The sequence below is a fragment of the Orycteropus afer genome, unplaced genomic scaffold (assembly GCF_000298275.1).
Source record: "Orycteropus afer afer isolate SDZICR_OR568_19922 unplaced genomic scaffold, OryAfe1.0 scaffold00477, whole genome shotgun sequence".
NCBI classification, from domain to species: Eukaryota; Metazoa; Chordata; class Mammalia; order Tubulidentata; family Orycteropodidae; genus Orycteropus; species Orycteropus afer.
This window is the reverse complement of record NW_006922064.1, coordinates 1,515,800-1,538,384: the sequence shown is the minus strand read 5'-3', so window position 1 is coordinate 1,538,384 and position 22,585 is coordinate 1,515,800.

Genomic DNA, 22,585 nt, shown 5'->3' with positions numbered 1-22,585 from the left:
AAAAAAAAAAAAAAAAAGCCCAAATCAGCAACTCCCCATTCACTTAGTTTCAGTTTCCATTAACCGCCTGACTACTTCCCCTCATAAACCCATTTATACTAATTACCATCTTCTTCCTCTTTATCCCTTACCTCCTCAAAATTCTCCGAAGCCAACTTGGAAAATACCTTGGGTCACGGTGAACCAACTTCTCTTCCATCCTGACGACCCCAAGTTTTCAAACTCCAACCTATAAAACCCCTCTCTCCCTCTTCGACCCCATTCAGCAGGAAAAAACTAAAAGAATCACGTCGCCCTTTATCCATTAAAAAAGGTTGGAATGTTAGGCCGAAGCAAACCCAAGCCACCAACATTTCAGTTAGCAGCTTCCTCCGGGCGTCAAGCCCTGATGAGACAGCCTGATAAGACAACGGAAGTAACAGAACCCGCCCAGACTGGAAAGTCCCATGCAGTGGCAAGCTTCCTCTTGTGAAGCCCCCTCATGCTAATTAAGTGCAGACCCATACTAACAACTAATTGGACCCCACTATTTCCTTAGTGTCCCCGCTTAGGTCCTCCACAAGACTATAAACCCTCCCCTCCCCAGCCAGGTGCTGCGACTTCCCAGGCTCCTCTCAGGGACCCGTGAACCTTGCCCAGGCCCCTCTTGGGGGCCCGTAAACCTCCCCCGGAAACTCAGAATAAAAACTTCTCTTTAACCTCACTTTTGTGCGTCGTTTTCTCCTTACTGTGACCTTACAAGAAGTAGATCACCAGACCTTTCTTTTGAGGTGCTTCTGGGTAGATTCAAACTAGCAACCCATCTGTTAGTAGCTGAGCTCTTAATGGTTTGTATCACCCAAGGAGCCGGCACCCAGTACATGGCAGTTATTCTTGTTATCACTTAATGCCCATTCACTTCATTCATGAAGTATAAAGATGACATGACCAACAGGGGCAAAGTTGAACAGTGTGTAAATTGGCAGTAAGAGGACTACTTTTGACTCAGATTTCAAGGATATGTACAAATTTTAATTCTGCTCAGTGAAAAGTCAGTTATTTTATGGAGCCATAACATTTATTGTCTCAGTAAATTTAAACAATCAGTTCTAATCTCTCTTTCTTAGAAGCAAGAATGGTCAGACTTCATCTCCCCTACTTTGGTCATGTTGTCAGAAGGGACCATTCCCTGGAGAAAGATATCATGCTTGGTAAAGTAGAGGGTCAGCAAAAAAGGGGAAGACCCTCAACAAGATGGATTGACACAATGGCTGCAGTGATGTGCTCAAGCAATGGGCTCATCTTCAAGATTGTGAGGATGGCACAGAACCAGTCAGTGTTTTGTTCTGTTGTACATGAGGTCGTTTTGAGTTGGAATTGACTCCACAGCCCCTACAATGACAACAGCAATCTTTCTTTCATATGATAAAAATTGGATAGTGGAAAAGAATTATCTAACTACCCTTTTCCTCTGACTCTAGAGATTGTCTTTTCTAATCTGTCCTCATGGATTTGGAGATGGTTATGTAAGCCTGTGCTATCCTGAGCCTGTCCACACAGTCTTATAATGAGGTCCAGATATTTTCACACATTTTGGAGTATGATAGTAGCACTCATATTCTTGCTCCAACACAATGGTTAGCAATTGATTTAGTTTATAACAACAAAACACAGTATAATTTGGATAGGATGAAAACAGGAAATAACAATTTAAGGCCTGCTGAATGAAGTGTCTGAATTCTAGGTAAATTTTTAATAAGAATCAAGGATATGATATGTGCTGATCTAAAGCCCCTTTATAGATAGTAGTCATGGCTTTATTTAGTTATATAATATAAGGTGGCCTTAGATAACTACTCAGGGTTGTAGACTGAGTGACCTTGGTGGAAGTGGTAGAGTTATTACATAGTATTATTTAATGTTACCTCATTGCATGGTATGTAAGCACCTATCATAAAATTAGGCAGTTGCTAGAAGTCCCAACCACCACTGTCAATCAGTTTTTTGTACTCTGGTGGCTTGCATATTGCTTCAAGGCCGGAAGCGATGCCATTTGTATTTCAAATACCAGCAGGCTCATCCATGGTCAACAGATTTCAGCAGAGCTTCCAGACTAAGACAGATTGGGAAGAAGGAAGGGACCATCCACTTCTGAAAAAAAAATTGAATACTGAAAACCTTATAAATAGCAGTGAAACACTGTCTGATATATTACTGGAAAACTTTATGAATAAAAGTAAAACATTGTCTGATACAGTGCTAGATGATAAGGCCTCAGATAGAAGGCACTAAACATACCACTGAGGAAGAGCTGCCTTCTCAAAGTAGAGTTGACCTTAATGATGTGAATGGAATAAAGCTTTCAGAACCTTTATTTGCTGATGTGGCATGACTCAAAATGAGAAGACATAGCTGCAAACATCCATTAATAATTAGAATGTGGAATATATGAAGTATGAATCTAGGAAAACTAAAAGTCACCAAAAATGAAATGGAATGATTGATGGTTGATACCCTAGGCATTTCAGTCTCTTAGATGAGTCAGGGCCATGTAGCTGAGTTAAGACATTTTTAAGCCTACTACATTTTGTTATTGCTAACAATTCTGAATTAATTGTCAAAGTCTCAGACAGTGATTAATTAACTTTTGAAGCCTCTACCAGATAATCTGATATGAAGTTATGAATCCAGATATCAGTGTCTAGCAGCATTGTCCACTAAATAGACCACTACTTTCTGGTCCCAAGTACTGGAGTTGTCAGTGTCTGTCTGCACCAATGTCACCAGAGATTTCTTCTCAACATGATTTTGAAACACATCAAAGCCTTCTCAGACCACTAATTGCACTTCAGTCCTGAAAACTAAGCAGTGACTGGTTAGAAGAGCAGATTCTGGAATAAGTCCACTAAAGGCTGTGCTTTTCTTATGTTGTCTAATTCGTACTTGCTAGACTCTAGCACATAAACAGATAGCAGTCCATTGGTCAGGATTCCTTTTAAAAGAAACCTGTACCACTTATTTTCCAAACTGAGAAGAAACAGGTGCAAACATCCATTAATAATTGGAATGTGTAATATGTTGTTGTTGTGTGTCGAGTCGCCTGACCCTAAGTACAACAGAACAAAACACTGCCCGGTCCTGTGCCAGCCTCACGATCTTTACTATACCTGAGCCCATTGCTGCAACCACTGTGTCAATCCATCTTGTTGAGGGCCTTCCACTCTTTCATTGACCCTCCAGTTTGCCAAGCATGACATCCTTCTCCAGAGAATGGTCCCTTCTGACATGACCAAAGTAGGTGAGATGAAATCTGGCCATTCTTGCTTCCAAGGAGCATTCTGGGTGCACTTTTTCCAGGACATATTTTTTTAGTTCGTTTAGCAGTCCACGATACATTCAGCATTCTTCACCAACACCATAACTCAAAAGCATCAAATCTTCTTCAATCTTCCTTATTCATTGTCCAGCTCTCACAAGCATGAGGCGATTAAAAAAGGCATGGCTTGGGTTAGGCATATCTTAGTCTGCAAGGAGATAGCTTTGCTCTTCAGCACTTGAAAGAGGTTTTTTTGCAACAGATTTGCCCAATGCAATACATCTTTTGATGTCTTGACTGCTGCTTCCATTGGTGTTGATTGCAGAACCAAGTATATGAAGTCTTTGACAACTTCAATCTTTTCTCCATTTATCATGATGCTGCTTATAGGTCCAAGTTGTGAGGATTTTTGTTTTCTTTATATTGAGGTGTAATCCATACTGCAGACTGTAGTCTTAAATCTTCATCATAAGTGCTCCAAGTCATCCTCACTTTCAGCAAGCAAAGTTGTGTCATCTGAGTATATCAGGTTGTTAATGAGCCTTCCTCCAATCCTGATGCCACGTTCTTCTTAATATAATCCAGCTTCTTGGATTATGTGCTCAGCATACAGATTGAATGAGTATGGTGAACAGATGCACTCTCTTCCTGATGCACTCTCTTCCTGATTTTAGACCATGCAGTATCTCCTTGTTCAGTTCAAATGACAGCCTCCTGGTCTATGTACAGGTTCCTCATGAGAAAAATCAAGTGTTCTGAAATTCCTATTCTTCTCAATGTTATCCACAATTTGTTATGATCCACACAATCGAATGCCTTTGCATAGTTAATAAAACAGAAGTAAACATGTTCCTGGTATTCTCGGCTTTGAGCCAAGATCCATGTGACATCAACTATGATATCTCTTGTTCTACATTCCTTTCTGAATCCAGCTTGCATTTCTGGACACTCTCTGTCAATATACGGAATTATTTTAATAATTTTGAATTATCTGCAGTAAGATTTTTCTTGTGTGTGATATTAATGTTATTGTTCAATAATTTCCACATTCTGTGGGATCACCTTTCTTTGGAAGGGTACAAATATGGATATCTTCCAGTCAGCTGGCCAGGTAGCTGTCTTCCAAATCTCTTGGCATAGCCAAGTCAGTGCCTACAGCATGGCATTAGTTTATTGAAACATCTTAATGGGTATTTCGTCAATTCCTGGATCCTTGTTTTTCACCAGTTCCTTTAGTGCAGCTTCGACTTCTTCCTTCAATACCATTAGTTCTTGATCATATACCAACTCCTGAAATGGATGATCACCTACCAATTCTTTTTGGTACAGTGATTTTGTGTATTCCTTCCATCTTCTTTTGATGTTTCCCTGCATCATTCAACATATTACCCATGGAATTGTTCAATATTGCAATTTGAGGCTTACATTTTTTCCTCAGTTCTTTCAGCTTGACAGATGCTGAGCGTGTTCTTCCCTTTTGGTTTTCTAACTCCAGGCCTTTGCACATTTCATTACAAAAATTGACTTTGTCTTCTTGAGCTGCTCTTTGAAATCTTCTGTTCAGCTCTTTTATCCTGTTGATTCTTCCATTTGCTTTAGCTACTGTCCATTCAAGGGCACATTTCAGAGTCTCTTCTGACATCCATTTTGGTCTTTTCTTCCTTTCCTGTCTTTTTAATGATCCTTTGCTTTCTTCATGGATTGTGTTTCTGCTGTCATCCCACAACTCCTCTGGTTTTCGGTCATTGGTGTTCAATGCATCAAATCTATTCTTTAGATGGTCTCTAAATTCAGGAGGGATTTAATCAAGATTATATTTTTGTTCTTGTGGACTTGTTTAAATTGTCTTCAGCTTCAACTTGAACTTGCATATGAACAGTTGATGATCTGTTCCATAATCAGCTTCTGGCCTTGTTTTGGCTGAAGATACTGAGCTTCTCTATTGTCTCTTGCCACAGATTTAGTCAATCTGATTCCTGTGTATTCTATCTGGCAAAGCCCATGTGTATAGTTGCCATTTGTGTTGTTGATAAAAGCTATTTGCAATGAATAAGTCATTGATCTTTCAAAATTCTATCATGTGATCTCCAGCATCATTTCTATCACCAATGTTGTATTTTCCAAAGACTGCATGATTCTTGTTCCCAACTTTTGCATTCCAATCACCAGTGATAATTAACACATCTTGATTGCATGTTCAGTCCATTTCAGACTGCAGATGTTGATAAAAATCTTCAATTTCCTCATCTTTGGCTTTGGTGGTTGGTGCATAAATTTGAATAATAGTAGTAGTAACTGGTTTTCCTTGTAGGCATATAGATATCCTATCACTGACAGCATTGTGCTTCAAGATAGATCTGGATACATTCCTTGAGATGATGAATGCCACACCATCTTCTTCAATTTATCATTCCCAGCATGGTAGATCATATGGTTGTCTGATTCAAAATGGCCAAAATCCATACATTTCAGCTCACTAATACCTAGGGTATTGATCTTTATGTGTTCCATTTCATTTTTGACAACTTCTAGTTTTCCTAGATTTATGCTTCATACATTCCATGTTCTGGTTATTAATGGTTGTCTGCAGCTGTCTCTTCTCATCTTGAGATGTGCCTCATCAGCAAATGGGGGTCCCAAAAACTTTGCTTTATCCATATCATCAAGGTCAGGTCTACTCTGAGGAGGCAGCTCTTCTCCAGTCATATTTTGAGTGCCTTCCGACCTGAGGGGCTCATCTTCCAGCACTATATTACACAATGTTTCAGGGCTATTCATAAAGTTTTCCAATAATATATCAGACAAAGTTTCACTGCTATTCATAAGGTTTTCACTGGCCAATTCTTTGAAAAGTGGTTGACCTCTTCCTTCTTCCAGGTCTGTCTTAGTCTGGAAGCTCCACAAAATCTATCCACCATGGGTAACCCTGCTGGCATTTGAAACACTGGTGGCATAGCCTCCAGCCTCACAGCAACACTCAAGCCACCACAGTATGACAAACTGACAGATGAATTTGTCTCCCTTAGGTGTTCCAAGAGAAACTTGTGCCATTTATTTTCCAAAATGAGAAGAAACAGCTACAAATATACATTAATAATTAGAATGTAGAATATACAAAATATGAATCAAGTAAAATTGGAAATTGCCAAAAATGAAAAGGAATGCTAGAAAATTGCTATCCTAGACATTGATAAGCTGAAATGGAGTGATGTTGGCCATTCTGAATTGGACAATCATATGGTCTACTATGCTGGGAAAGACAAATGAAGAGGAACACCTATTGCATCCATTGTCAAAAAGAACATTTAAGATCTGTCCTGAAATACAATGCTGCCATTGTCAGCATATTGTCCATATGCCTACAAGGAAGCCTAGTTAATGTGACTATTCAAATTTACGCACCAATCACTAATGCCAAAGATGAATAAAATGGAGATTTTTACCAACATCTGCAGTGTGAAAGTAATCAAACATGCAATCAAAATGTATTGATAATTACTGGTGATTAGATTGTGGAGGCTGAGAAAAAAAGAAAGAAGAAAGAAGGATCAGTAGTTCGAAAATATGGCCTTGGTGATAGAAATAATGCCAGAGATCACATGATAGAATTTTGTAAGAGTGACTACCTTTCTTTGGATATACCTTTTTACAACAACTTAAATAGCTACTGTACACATGGACCTCATTGTAGGGAATACAATATTGTTGTTGTTGTTGTTGGTATGTGCCATTGAGTTGGATCCGACTCATAGTGACCCCTCCCTGGGTTTCTGAGGTGGTATTACTATGGAAATAGATTCCCTAACCTTCCTTCTGAGGAGTGGCTGGTGGGTTTGAACTGCCAGCCTTCTGATTAGTAGTCAAATGCCTTAGGCACTATGCTACCAGAGCTCCTAGGGAATACAAAGTTCTCTAATTAAATACATATATGGAAAGAGATGATAGAGAAGCTCAATGTCATCACTGAGAACAAAGTCAGGGAATGTCTGTGGAATAGACCATCAATTGCTCATATGCAAGTTCAAGTTGAACCTGAAGAAAATGAAAGCTAGTCCACAAGAGCCAATGACCTTGGGTATTTCCTATCTGAATTTAGAGACACTCTAAAGAATCAGGAGCTCTGGTGGCTTAGTGCCTAAGGCATTTTGACTGCTAATCAGAAGACTGGCAGTTCAAATCCACCACCCACTCCTAGGAAGGAAGATTTGGCAATTTACTTCCATAGTGATACTGCCTCGGAAACCCAAGGTGGGGTTGCTATAAGTCAGATCCAACTTGACAGCAGTGGGGTTTTTGGGTCTGAAGAGTAGATTTGACACATTGAAGCCTAATAACCAAAGACCAGATGAGTTATGGGATGACATGAAGGATATCATACATGAAGAAAACAAAAGATCATTAAAAACACAGGAAAGGAAAGACCAAAATGAATTTCAAGGAGACTCTGAAACTTGTCCTAGAGCATAGAGTAGCTGAAGCTAAAGGAAGAAATGATGAAGTAAAAGAAATGAACAGAATATTCAAAGGTGGCTTGAGAAAACAAAGTAAAGTATAATAATAAAATAATGAATAAATAAAATAATAAAATAATGCAAAGACCTGGAGTTAGAAAACCAAAAGAGAAGAACATGCTTGACATTTCTCAAACTGAAAGAACTGAAGAAAAAATTCATACCTTGAGTCTCAGTGTAGAAGGATTCCATGGACAAAGTGTTGAACACAGAAGGCATCAAAAGAAGATGGAGGGAATATACAAGGTCACTGTATCAAAAAGAATTGGTTGACGTTAAAACATTTTGGAAGGTAATATGTGATCAAGAATCAATGTATTGAAGGAAGAAGTCCAAGCTGCACTGGAGGTATTGCAGAAAAGCAAAGCTCCAGGAATTGATGGAATACCAATTGAGATGTTTCAACAAATGAATGCAATGCTGGATGTGCTCACTCATTTATGGCAAGAGATTTGGAAGATAGGTAGTTGACCAACTAACTGAAAGAGATCCATACTTGAGCCCATTCCAAAGAAAAGTGATCCAATGCAATGCAGAAATTATCATTAATATCACATGCAAGTAAAATTATGCTGAAGATAATTCAAAAAATTGTTGTAGCAGTACATTGACAGGTAACTGCCATAAATTCATGCTAGATTCAGAAGGGACATGGAATGAGGTCTATCATTGCTAATGTCAGATGGATCTTGGCTGGAAGCAAAGAGTACCAGAAAGATGTTTACCTGTGTTTTATTGACTATGCAAAGGCATTCGAATGTCATAACAAATTATGAATAATATTGCAAAGAACACTTAATTGTGCTCATGGAGAACCTATACATAGACCAAAAGGCAGTTGTTCAAAGAGAAAAAGGGAATATTGTGTAGTTTAAAATCAGGAAAGATGCAAGTGAGGGTTGTGACTTTTCTTCATACTTATTCAATTTGTATGCTGAGCAAAATAATCCAAGAAGCTGAACTATATGAGGAAGAACAAGGCATCAGGATTGGAGGGAGATTCATTATCAACCTATGATATGCACATGATACACTCTTGTTCACTGAAAAATAAGAAGACCTGAAACACTTACTGATGAAGATCAAAGAGTACATCCTTGAGTATGGATTATACCTCATATGAAGAAAACAAAAATCCTCACAAAAGGACCAATTAGCAACATGATGATAAATGGAGAAAAGATTGAATTTTATTTTACTTGGATCTACAATCAGTGCCTACGGAAGCATCTAATCAAGAAATCAAACAACGCATTGCATTGGGCAAATCTGTTGCAAAAGACCTCTCTAAAGTGTTAAAAAAAAAAAAAAAAGCAAAGGTGTCACTTTGAGAAATTAAGATGTGCCTGACTCAAGCTATGATATTTTCAGTTGCCTCATATGCATGCAAAAGCTGGACAATGAATAAGGAATATCAAAGAAGAATTGATGCATCTGAATTATGGTGTTGGCAAAAAATACTGAATGTACCATGGACTGCAAGAAGAACAAACAAATCTGTTTTAGAAGACGTACAGCCAGGATGTTCAATATTTTGCCCATAGAAGCAAGGATGGTGAGACTTTGACTCACGTACTTTGGACATGTTATCAAGAGGGAATAGTCCCTGGAGAAGGACATCATGCTTGGTGAGGTATGGAAAAAGGGGAAAGGGTCATCAAGAAAGAGAAGATCCTCAACAAAATGGATTGACATGCTGGCTGAAACAATGGCTCAAGCATTGCAACAGTTGTGAGAATGGCACAGGACTGGGGGATGTTTCATTCCATTGTGCATGAGATCTCTATGAGTGGGAACTGACTTGGGAAACCTAATAACAACAAGTACAATAATCTTACCCAGTGAGTGTTTGCCATATACTATGAATTGTGTTGGGAGCGCTGGTGGCATAGTGCATAAGGCATTTGACTGCTGACCAGAAGCCTGGCAGTTCAAACCCACCAGCCACTCCGTGGAAGAAGGATCAGGCAATCTACATCCACAGAGATACTGCCTCGGAAACCCAAAGAGGGTCTCTATGAGTCGGATCCAACTCCACAGCAGTGAGTATGAATTGTGTTTAATGCTTCAGGCATATTATCTCATCGATTTTCACAACTTTCCCATCATAAATTTATAATTGCAAAACATGTTAAGGGAAAACCTTTCTTTCTGGTTGGAATTGTATTTACAAATTGAAAGCCATCTTGCCAATAGATTCCAGTAAAATTTTGACATGTCCTGCAAGCTTTGCTCATAAGACTTAAAGCATTTGAAGTTTTAGAAATGCCTTTTTTTCTCTCAAACTTCTAGGCTTTCAAGACTATTTTGTTTCTGTGAGTTTAAACTCCTATTCTGGAAGTCAAAAGCTTTCTTTCTCTTTGCATTCCTAAAGTTGTTGTTGTTAGATGCCATCGAGTCATCTCCAACTCATCGAATGAAACACTGCCCAGTCCTGTGCTGGCTGCATGATTCCTGCTATACCTGAGCTCATTGTTATAGCCACTGTGTCAATCCTTGTTGAGGGACTTCCCCTCTTTTGTTGACCCTCCATTTTATAAGCATGGTGTCCTTCTCCTGGTAATGGTCTCTTCTAAAATAATCCAGCATGGTGTCTGTTTGTTGAAACATCTTAATGGGTATTCCATCAGTTCCAGAGCTTTTTTTTTTTTTTTCCTTTTTGCCACTTCCTTCAGTGCAGATTTGACTTCTTCCTTCAATACCACTGGTTCTTGATCATATGCCACCTCCTGAAATGGATAAACATAGACCAAATATTTTTGGTACAGTGACTCTGGGCATTCTTTCCATCTTCTTTTGATGACTCCTGCATCATTCAATATTTTGCCCATAGAATCTTTCAATATTGCAACTCGAGGCTTATTTTTTTTTCTTCAGTTCTTTTAGTTTGAAAAATGTCCAGTGTGTTCTTCCCTTTTGGTTTTCTAACTCCAGGTCCTTACACATTTCATTATAATAATTGACTATGTCTTCTTGAGCTGCTCTTTGAAATCTTCTATTTAGCTCTTTTATCTTTTCGTTTCTTCCATTTGCTTTTGTTACTCTCTGTTCAAGGGCAAGTTTCTGAGTCTTTTCTGACATTCATTTTGGTCTTTTCTTCCTTTCTTGTCTTTTTAATGATCTTTTGTTTTCTTCATGGATGATGTTCTTGATGTCATCTCACAACTCCTCTGGTTTTTGGTCATTGGTGTTCAATGCATCAAATCCATTTTTTAGATGGTCTCTAAATTCAGGAGGGATATATTCAAGGGATATATTCCTAAAGTAATCATTCTAATTCTCCCTGAGACAAATGTAGTCCTCTGGTGAAAGAGAGAGAATGTCATATGCAAGAAAGTGAGAAAGAGACATATCAAAATATCATGTCTCTCTCTTTTTTGTTTAATAACTTTTAATTTTTTATTTGGGTGAAAGTTCACAGAACAAATTGGTTTCCCATTCAACAATTCATATGAGTTTTGTAAAGTTGATTACAATCCCCACAATGTAACAGCACTTCCTCCTTATGTTTACCATTTCCATTCATCCTTTCCTGTCCTTGCCTGAATTCTGAGCTTTATCCCTAGGCAACTGCTGCCCTTTTGATCTCCTATGGCTGATTATTCTGAGTGTGTACCTCACTGATTTATTGTCCCCCTTATAGCCTTGTCTATTGTTTGGCTGAAAGTTGACCCATGGGGATGAGTTCTGTTCCAGCCCTGAAGGGTGTCTAAGGGGGTTCCACCAGTCTTATCAGTTCAGTCAACCTGGTCTTTTTTATTATTTTGAATTTTATTTCACATTTTTATCTCACTCTATCCAGGACCTCCTATTGTGATCCATTTTAGAGACATCAGCAGTGGTAGCTGGGTACCATCTACATCTAATTCTGGTCTCATCATCATGGAGGCTGGAGTTCACATGGTCCATTAGTCCTTTGGACTAACTATATCCTTGTATCTTTGATTTTCTTTACTCTTCTTTGCTCTGGATGCGGAGAGATCAATAGTTGCACCTTAGATGGTTGCTCACAAGCTTTTAAGACCCTAGTATCTACTCATTAAAGTAGGATGTCTTAGTGGACTATGTTATGCCATTTGACCTTAGTGTCCTCCGAGACTGTGGTCCTGAGCCTCCATACCCAGTGAGTAATTCCCTCAAGGTGTTTGGTTATGGCTAAGAAGTTTTCATAATTTTGCCTCCTGTATGCTCTACTATATTCATGGATATATTTGCAGCACATACACATATATAGAAATAACATATGTCAAATCCATATATATATTCATGGGTATAGTCCCATTCACCTTCCCACAGCTTGTGTGTCTATCTATATATCCACTTATATATATTATTGTTATTATAGGATTGTGTATGTGATAGAATTTACTGTTGTTGCCTTTAATTCTTGTATTTCTCCCAGTGTCTTCTTTGCCTTGATCCTTTTGAATATCATATCTCTTTTACAATATAAATGCACATAAACTTTAAAGATTACTTTAACTGAGGGTGGATGCTTAAACCTACAACATATATATAACTTTTAATTGTGGGTTTTCCAACATCAAGGTACTGGGTAAGGTGGTTTTTGTTTTTTCTTGGCTTTCAGTTTTTATTCATTGTTGAACCCATTGAACTAATAACATCCTATACAAAGTTGTTTTATATGAATTAGTTAATTTTCAACAACAATTACAGCTTCTGTAATATCTTCAAGGCACTGACTCCTAGCTCAACTACATTGCTGCATATTTATACTACACATATATATGATTATAGTTCTCTAAAGTAATAATTAAGGAGCCTTGGTGGTACAGTGATTAAAGTGCTTGGTTGCTAACTGAATGGTTGGTGGTTAAAACCCACAAGCCACTCTGTGGAGAAAGATGTGGCAACCTGCTTCTGTAAATATTACAGTCTTGGAAACCCTATGGAGCAGTTCTATTTTGTTCTGTTGGGTTGTTATCAGTTGGAATTGATTTGATGGCAGTGGGTTTTTTTTTAGGGGGTGTAAATTAATAATTGTTGTTGTTGTTGTTATGTGCCGTCAAGTCAAACCTGACTCATAGCGACCCCTCCTTGGGTTTTCGAGGCAGTATCACTACGGAAGTAGGATTGCCCAACCTTCCTTCCAAGGAGTGGCTGGTGGGTTTGAACTGCCAGCCGTCTGGTTAGCAGGCAAGTGTCTTAGCCACTATGCTACCAGAGCTCCTAAATTAATAATTAGGTTGATGATAATGGTGCAGAATGGTTATAAAGATAGTCTCTGATTACATTTTACAACAAATACAAAAACATACTTCTTCCTGCTTTGGTATATTTAATAGCAAATGGTATGGATGATGATGAAGACAACTATGATGACCATTTTGGACAAAGTCTGTTGCCTGAGTGGCATGGAAAATTAACCACTGGGAAAAGAAATGCCTCCCCATTACCTTTATTGTAATCACATACTGCTCAGGCTCGTAATCTGGGAATATACTAAAGTACTAATCAAAATAACGCATTTGGATTCTAAACCTCACATTTCATATACATGCAAATGTAATCAAGTGGTGTATTAGTTAGCAAGACATCTGTCCAGTGGGACAACTTGCCTCTCTTTCTTCACTGTGGCTTTGAGTGGAACATGCTGTGCTGACTGTTAATGGCCCTGAATATATTGCCTTTAGAGCTTGGACCAAAACAAACAAAAATTAAACCCGTGGCCACTGAGTCAATTCCAACTCTTAATGACCCTACAGGACAGAATAGCACTGCCCCATAGGGTTTCTAAGGATTTAAGTCTTTACAGAAGTAGTCTGCCACATCTTTCCTCCATGGAGTGGCTGAAGAGTTTGAATCACTGACCTTTTGATTAGCAGCTGAGTGCTTTAACAATTGCACCACTAGGACTCCCAGAGCTTGGACAGAGGGTGTTAAATGGACCACAATGGAAATAAATTCTTTCAGGTTCTTTGGAAGTATAGTCACTGATCTCTCTTAATCTCTGGTAGTGTTTCCTTCTCTCCTAGATAAACAGGAGCAAGTGTAGGAGTGTCACATGGAGTGACACAATTAAGAAGTCAATGACATCTGTATATATGCCAGTGCACCTTAGGGAATGAGTTAGGGAGAGCATGTTAGGCAGTATCTCTCTTTTTCCTGAAGTCCTTGACTGCTCCTCAGAAGGAAGGTTGGGAAATCTACTTCCATAGTAATATCTCCTTGGAAACCCAAGGAGGGGTCGCTATGAATTGGGTCCAACTGGAAGGCATATAACAACAAGAACAACAGAATATATTTGTATGTACACATTTCTCTCTGCCTCTCTGCCCCTTTTCTCTTTGTCTGTCTCTTTTTGTTCCCATCTATTGCCCCCTCTTTCAACACCAGATAACCACTTTACTGGCTAGAATGAATTTGTGTTTGTACTCCAAGCAATATGAGAAACATTAGATACACTACTGCCTATTTATTCAGGGTTGGGAGGAGAGTTACGGTGCATACTACACTGCCCAGAATAAATGGAGGAAAAGTTAATTGTCATCATCATTATTTGCTTATTATAATGTATACAAGTAGCAATGCAAACTACATCATTATCTGATGATTTAATATTTCATTCGGACAGACAGGTCATTTTAGACTTAAAATATCAAACACCTATGAAAGGTTATGATTTAAAGACTCTATTAACAGTCCAAGGGGGGAAAAAATCTTTCATTTTCCCCTGAATATTCCTGAATTTTTCCTCTCTTTTCTTTGGTAGAAAAGGGTGCTGCATACAAATACATCTGCCTGGCTCTCAGTTATCTTCAACTCTTATAGCTATTTACTGGGATTTTTAAGGACCAAGGAGCTTGCAATCCTATTTTTGTGAATTTAGAAAACAAAACAAAACAAAAGACAGTTGATAGTCTAGTTGACTTCAAATCATGACAACCGCATGTGTGTCAGAGTAGAGCTGTTCCATAGGGTTTTCAATGGCTAATTTTTCACAGGTATACTACCAGGTGTATACCTGCCTGTCTTTCTGTATTGCATACACAGACAGGCTGTTCCTCAAACTTCTAGTCATCCACAAGACTGCTAGGAATGAGGCACATATACCCAACAGCATAAACCATTCCATGGGTACTATGTTCACCTGTGACTGAGCTGGACACATGAGACACTTATACAGTGTTGGCAAAGGGGAAGCCGTTATTGTTATTTATAGGAAGCAAACAGTAAACAATAACATCAGATTCTCAAAGGGGAAACTCTTACCCTTCCTCAATTACCTATGTCCATTCTTATGTTCCTGGGTAGGCATGCTGTGGCTCAGGTTGGATGCTGTGTTCACATCACTGCTGCCTCTGGCCACCACCATCCTACCTGGGAGAAGGCAGGGAGGATGAGGCTTCTGCTCTGCTGTTGGATCTCACTGGGCCTTGCCTTACCTGTGGGAAAACCTCTGCACAGGATCTCCAGAGCTTCTGCCATGGGGCCCTTTTAGGTCTCTGCCACTGGCTCCTGCATGCTATGCAGGCCCATGTGGTTCTCTCTTTTGCTGCCATGCTATCCAGGCCCACTGCCTGAGGATCCACCCAGCTCCTGCTGGGCTGCTGGGATGTTACATGAGGCACGCTCAGGCATCTACCCTGCACAGGCAAGTGTTACAGCTCTTTAGCAGCAGACGAACTTCCTGCACAGAAGTGCCCAGCTATTTCTCAGTGGGCTAGCAAGTCCACCACCACTGTTTCTCTTAGTGGGCTAATCAGCCTACTGCTTCTTTGTCATTAGTGTTACAGCCCTTTCTTCTAGGAGATTCTTAGCACTAGGACACTGGGTACAAAGGACACACTGTGCTTCAGACTTGTAATGATGGTAACAAGGTCACCCTTATGTAAGTCTAGCAGGATGGCAAAACCAACCAATCCCTTAGCTAGAATGCAAAGGGGTCAGTCTTATTAGGAGGATTTCCAAGCCACTATGGAGCTCTGGTAGCGTAGTGTCTAAGGCACTTGACTGCTAACCAGAGGCTGGTGGTTCAGTCACTCCTCAGAAAGAAGGTTGGGCAATCTACTTCTGGAACCCAAGGAGGGGTTGCTATGAGTCAGGTCTGACTCAATGATACTTAACAACAACATGCACATGGCGTAATGCCTAAGCCTTTTAGCTGCTAACCAGAAGGAAGGAAGATTGGGCAATATACTTGCCAGAGATAGAAGATACTGCCTTAGAACCCAATACACTTGTCAGAGATATGGAGATATCACCTTGGAACCCAAGGAGGGGTCACTATGAGTTGAATTGACTCGACTACAGTGAGTTTGGTTTTGGTTTGGATGCACATAGTAAATCAACCTATCCCTTACATATTTGTGGCCTAGCCAATCATTCTGTGGGAGTTATAAGACCATGACTAGAAAGGCCATATAAAAATGATCCATTACATGGCATCAATCCTGTCTTCTGAGGTGCTCTGGGTGGATTTGAATGGCCAACCTTTGAATTAACTAACAGAGGACATTAACTGTTTGCACTACCCAGGGACTCTGGATGTGAATCACATTAGGGAGAAAGAGGAGATACAAATAGGCATAAAGGTGGAGACAGAGATTATATATAGAGAGTCAGAGACAGAGACAGAGACTAAGAGGATGGTGCTAGGAAGGACAGTAGCACAGGAATTGAAATCATTGCTTGGAATTAGGATGCACAGCTTTACCACTCTATAGTATAATGCCATTTTGGCTAGGTAATCACCAGGCTGACACTAAGCTATAATTTCTCTTTTGAAACACAAAGGATAATGAAGGCTTTACCAGTGCTGTGAAGCTGTGAGTTAGGAAACAGGAAATTAGATGCTCTTGCTACTGTTGGAGCCTTGAGTTGTTCCTGAAATGTAATTGTGACATCTTCTGAGAACACAGTGTGCTGCAGAATAGCACGGTCTAGTTGCTGGTATTTTGGTTGGCAAAGCTCCCACCTCTGCCTTTCACTCTTTGTCTTGCCTCCCAGGTTCCAGAGAGTGACAATAAAACAGTGCTTTGTGTGGTCATTTGCCTGAAAAATAGCTTTAGAAATACACAGGCTTTGTAGTTCAGCAAATGGAACATTTAGAGAAAAATTTGACCTAACCAGTAAGAGATCTGCCAGAAGAAAATTACTTGGCTAAACCAAATGTCAAGTCAGCATCATTAACAGGTGAATCCATAGTCAGGTACTGCATAGAAAAACATATCCTCCATGCTTTTCTTTGGGTTCTCTATTTTTTTTATCCAGCTGGTACCATGACATGTGCTGATCTTTCATACTATTCCTTTGTCAAATCACATCTTGAATGGCCCCTTTTTAACAATCAAACATTTGGGAGATCCCCACATGATAATAATTACTTGTATTATTTATTGGCTGAGAAAACATACATTGATATAAAGCTATTGTGAAATCAAGAATACTTTTCTTCATCATAACAGTGACATATATTTGAAAAGAGTAGACAATTTAGAGGTGATATATACAGTATAACTTGTTTGGCTTAATGATGATTGGCGAGAATAGAGATTTGCAGACCACTTTACAATAATGCCAGGCTCCGGAAGGTAACCACTCCTATAGGGTGCTAAGGAAGAAGGGAGAATGTTTAACTGGAAGCCTAGAGAAGAATTCATGGTGAAACTGTATTTGAACTATGTGCTGCTAGGCCTTCTATACCATAAGATTATAACTGAAAGTGTTGCATTGTCAGATTGCTGAGCAGGGTCTAGACACTGTGGCTACTTTCACTACAGGGGCCTTTAGGAAAAGGACATCTGTTCCATTGGCCAAATGTCACTCTAGTTGACATGCTGAATTTGAATGGCATAAGGAATTTGTCCCTTTGGAATTCTGGAGTGCTTGATTATTCTAATCTCTTGCCAAACAAAATTTGTACCCACTATAGATTTCCTGCTTTCCTGTGCAGCAAACCTTCATATTTTTATTTGTTATTGTTGTTTTTAGTTGCTGTCATGTTGACCTCATGCATAACAGAAGAAAACATTGCCCAGTCCTGCACTATCTTCATGATCTTTAGTTTGTTTAAGGAGAGAGAAGCAAGCAGATAGTGGACCTCATTATTACCAAGAAAGAAGAGCCAGGAGTGGAGTTTGTCCTTTGGACATGGGGTCCTGCTTTGAAAACCCACTAGATCCCAGGGAAGATTGATGCCAAGACACATGAAGATCTCCAAGAAACACTAGCCAACAGATATTGAAAGGAGATAAAAACCTTCCCCAGAGCCAACAGAGCTGGTGCCCTGAATTCAGACTTCTAGCCTCCTAAACTGTGAACAATAAATTTCTGTTTGTTAAAGCCATCCACTTGTGGTATCTCTGTTATAGCAGCACTAGAGAACTAAGACAGAATTCGATATAAGATATGTTGCTCAGGTTAAGATGAAGTTTTTTCCTGAAGGTAGATACTATCCCTTGTCTGTCTGGGAGTTGGCAGATTCCAGTGCCAACTGGGATGGCTGCTCTGCTCCTGCCCCAAGCTGGTTAATAAAAGGTCCATGTTTGACCTTAACTGAACTATTTCAATTTCTTATTTGGGAATTAGCAATTTGGACTTGAGAGGCATAGAATCTGGAAATTTCAGAGCTGAAACACAATGGCAACTTTCTAAAGAGACGGACCAAGAACTTTAACTCATCTTTGGTTTTCATGAAGTACTCTAGTATCTTCCCAATAACTCCCTACCCTCTTTTTGATCAAGCTAGCCAGAAGTGTGTTCTGTTATTTGCAATGCAGAGAACCTTAATGATATAAGTGTCTTAAGGAGAACGAAGGGACTAAACAGCTTTGAACTCTAAATTTAAGTTAAATTCACTGAGAATTTTAAGAGTTCTAGTTGCAGCCCACAGATGCCATAGAAAGTCGTGGGGTTCTGATTAACCCAGAGAGAATCTGATAAATAGTTATACTGCTTATGACCAACCTTGCGTTTTCATAGAAATGGGTGGGGGAATGGCTATACTTTTTTTTTTTTTTTAAACCACTCTCAACTTCTATAAGACTCCCATGTGCAGAAATTGCTTCCCTTAAAATCCTGTTCCCAAAGAAAGCTCATCTAGTAGTGTGGCAACATTAGACTCGAGCATGTCTGCTACATGAAGACTATCTGGCTTAATGCCACTTTTGAAGGGTCATAGGTACTTCTTCACTCCCTTAACCTCCAAGCCTGTTTTTTTAGAAAGAATAAGTAAAAAAATAGTGCTTCTTAATGTAAAAATAGGCAGAAATGTTATACATTTTTTAAAGGTAGCATATTGTAACTGCTAACCAGAAGGCTGGCGGTTCAAACCCACCAGCCACTCCTCAGAAGGAAGGTTGGGCAATCCTACTTCTGTAGTGATACTGCCTCGGAAACCCACGGAGGGGTTGCTATGAGTCGGGGCCGACTCGACAGCACATAACAACAACAACAACAGCATATTGTAATGATAGCTTTACAGGAAAATTAAAAACAGGTATTTATGTAAGAAGACTTAAAAAGAAGTGGGTCAAAGTGCTAATAGCAACCCTGAACCATTGTGGGGTTACAGATGCACCACCACCAAACACATATCATTTTCTATATTTTTCCAGACTTTCCATAATGTGGTGTTATTATGTTATAATAATTCTTGAAAACATAGGATATAGAGAGAATGAATAAATACACTCACTCCATTTTGAGATTTAAAATAAATGAATATAAGAAATTGATGTCCTTAGGTATGTCCAAATATTGTCAGATAGCATAGTGGAGGGAAAAGCTTTTGATTTTTGGTCTGGAAGTACTAGGACATGTTCATGTTTACTTTAAGTTTATGAATGACTGAGTGATATTTATGTCAGCATTTTAGAAAATGGAATAGAAATGGATATACTCTTTTTTAATTTAATGTAATTTTGGAAAATAACCTTGTGCTCCTTGGGATGAAACAGCTGCCTCTCAGAGAACTGCTACAGGTTTTACATTACAAGATTATTTGGCAGAATGGTCCACTTTACCTATTTTCAAAAACAGAGTTTGATTACTTGAATGACAAAGATACATAAGAGAAACTTCTCTCTAGATTCATAGGAAGTGAGAAAAAAATGGTCATAATTAAGGATCTTCTTTCTAAGCACATTAAAACTTCCTGTTTCAGAATTTTACTGTAAATATATTGACTGAAAAAAATTTAATTAGAAATTTAAAAAATATTTAACATGTACTTCCAGGAAGATGACAGAATAGGCAGGCAGAGTACACAAACCCACTTCAACAAAGAAAAGAGAACCCATTGACAGAGATAGAGAAGATATTCTGGAGCCCTGAGCTTTGAAAGGAAGTATACAGAAGTTGATTAGGCACCAACTAGTGGAAAAACCTGAATGAAAACAGGACCTAAGAATGGGCTCTGTTAGCCAATGATGGCAGGGACATGCAAGAGGCTGACAATGGGAAAGGTGACAGGTGGTGAGTGATAAGTGCTGCCAACAAGCGAATAGAGGAGCACAGTACCCTTCTTGTGTAGATAACATCCAAAAATGAAAATTGTTGGCAAGTGGACTCCAACGTACAATCAGCAATTAAATATAAATACAAAAATGTCACAATGTCTCAGAGACAACAGAGTATCACAGTCCACACAAAGAAGCAAGATAAAGCAGTAGAAACAAGGGGCCAGGATACAGATCCAAAATACATCCCTGAGGAAGAAGCAGCATTAGAACTCCCTGATAAGGAATTTAAAAGATTTATATTAATGTACCTTCAACGGATTGAGAGACAAATCAAGGAAAACACAGACAAAATTGATGAAAACACAGAGAAAACCCTAGAACAATTTCAAAAGACAACACAAGAACAAAATGACAAAACAAATGAAAAATTAGAAATGATACAAAATATACAGAAAGAAATCCAGAAGATTAATACTAAATCTTCAGAAATGGATAACACATTGAATGGGCAAAGGAGTAGAATTGAATCAATGGAACACAGAATTAGTGAGATTGAAGACAAATACCTCAATACATCTTTGGAAAGGGATCAATCAGAAAAAAATATCAAAACAAAATGAAGAAAGCCTAAGGTTCATGTGGAATACCATCAAAAGGAGTAATCTATGTGTAATTGGAGTTCCAGAACAAGAAGAGACAAATAAAACCACAGATAAAATTGTCAAATATTTGTTGGAAGAGAATTTCCCTGGTATATGAAAGATGAGAATATATTCAGTCAAGAAGTCCAACAAACCTCCAACAGGATAGAAACCAGAAGAAAATCACTAAGACATATCATCATCAAACTCACAGAAACCAAAGACAAAGAAAGAATCCCAAAAGCAGCACAGGAAAAATGAAAAGTTACCTACAAGGGGAAACCAATAAGAGTAAGCTCATATTTCTTGGCAGAAACCATGCAGGTGAAAAGACAATGGGATGGTGTATATAAAACCCTGAAAGAAAAAAATTTCCAACCAAGAGTTATATACAAATATGATGGTGAAATTAGATTTCCAGATAAGCAGAAATTAAGGGAATTTGTTAAAACCAAACCAGCCTTACAAGAGATGCTAAAAGGAGTCCTTTGGACAGAGAAGCAACAACAGCAAACAACAACCAACCATGAACACACATGATGACATAACCCAGAAACCAACCCAGTTATGGAAGTATCCAAATACATAAGCCTACAAGATTGTAAACAGGAAACCAGAGACATCAATTGACAAATGAGGAAAACTAAAAACCAAAAACGGGAAAAAATTGTGTAGTTACAGAACTTCTAAATGGTAGGGAAGTCAAGACAATTGCAAGATAGAACAGACTATTCTAGGGAAGAAAATTATAAATCATAGGGTAATCTCAAAGGAAAATGATAAACCTTCACATCAAAATAAAAAAGAGGACCAGCACAAATATTTTTCAAATACTAAGACAATAGCAATGAAGGAAGTGATAACATGATTCATAAGCAAAATGAGCTCAGCACAGAAAATTATATGGAACAAAGAAATCAGGAACACCACAAAAAAAAATCACATAACAAAATGACAGCAACAAATTCATACTTGTCAATAATTACATATCTGATAAGGGACTTATCTCTAAAATTTATAGAAAACTCCAACCCCTCAACAACAAAAAGATTAACAATCCAATTAAAAAATGGGCAGAAGACATGAATAGACACTTCACCAAAAAGATATTCAGGTGGCCAGCAAATACATGAAGAAATGCTCACGATCATTAGCCATCAGAGAGATGCAAATCAAAACAACAAGATACTATCTCACCCCATCACTAATGGCAAAGTTCAACAAGACAGAAAATAACAAATGCTGGTGAGGATGTGGATAGATTGGGACTCTCATATGCTGCTGGTGGGACCGTCAAATGATTACAACCACTGTGGAAAGTAGTATGGCAATTCCTTAAAAAGTTGGAATTAGAATTATCATTTGACCCAGCCATTCCATTGTTGTTGTTGTTATGTGCCATTGAGTCGGACCCGACTAAGCGACCCCTCCTTGGGTTTATGAGGCAGTATCACTACGGAAGTAGATTGTCCAACCTTCCTTCCGAGGAGTGGTTGGTGTGTTTGAACCACCAGCCTTCTGGTTAGCAGTCAAGTGCCTTAAGCACTATGCTACCATAGCTCTCTAACCACTCCATTACTAGATATATATTCTAAAGAAGTGAGAGCCAGGGCAAGAACAGATATATGCATAGCCATGTTCATTGCAGGGAGCTCTGGTAGCATAGTGGCTAAGGCACTTGACTACAAACCAGAAGGCTGGTGGTTCAAACCC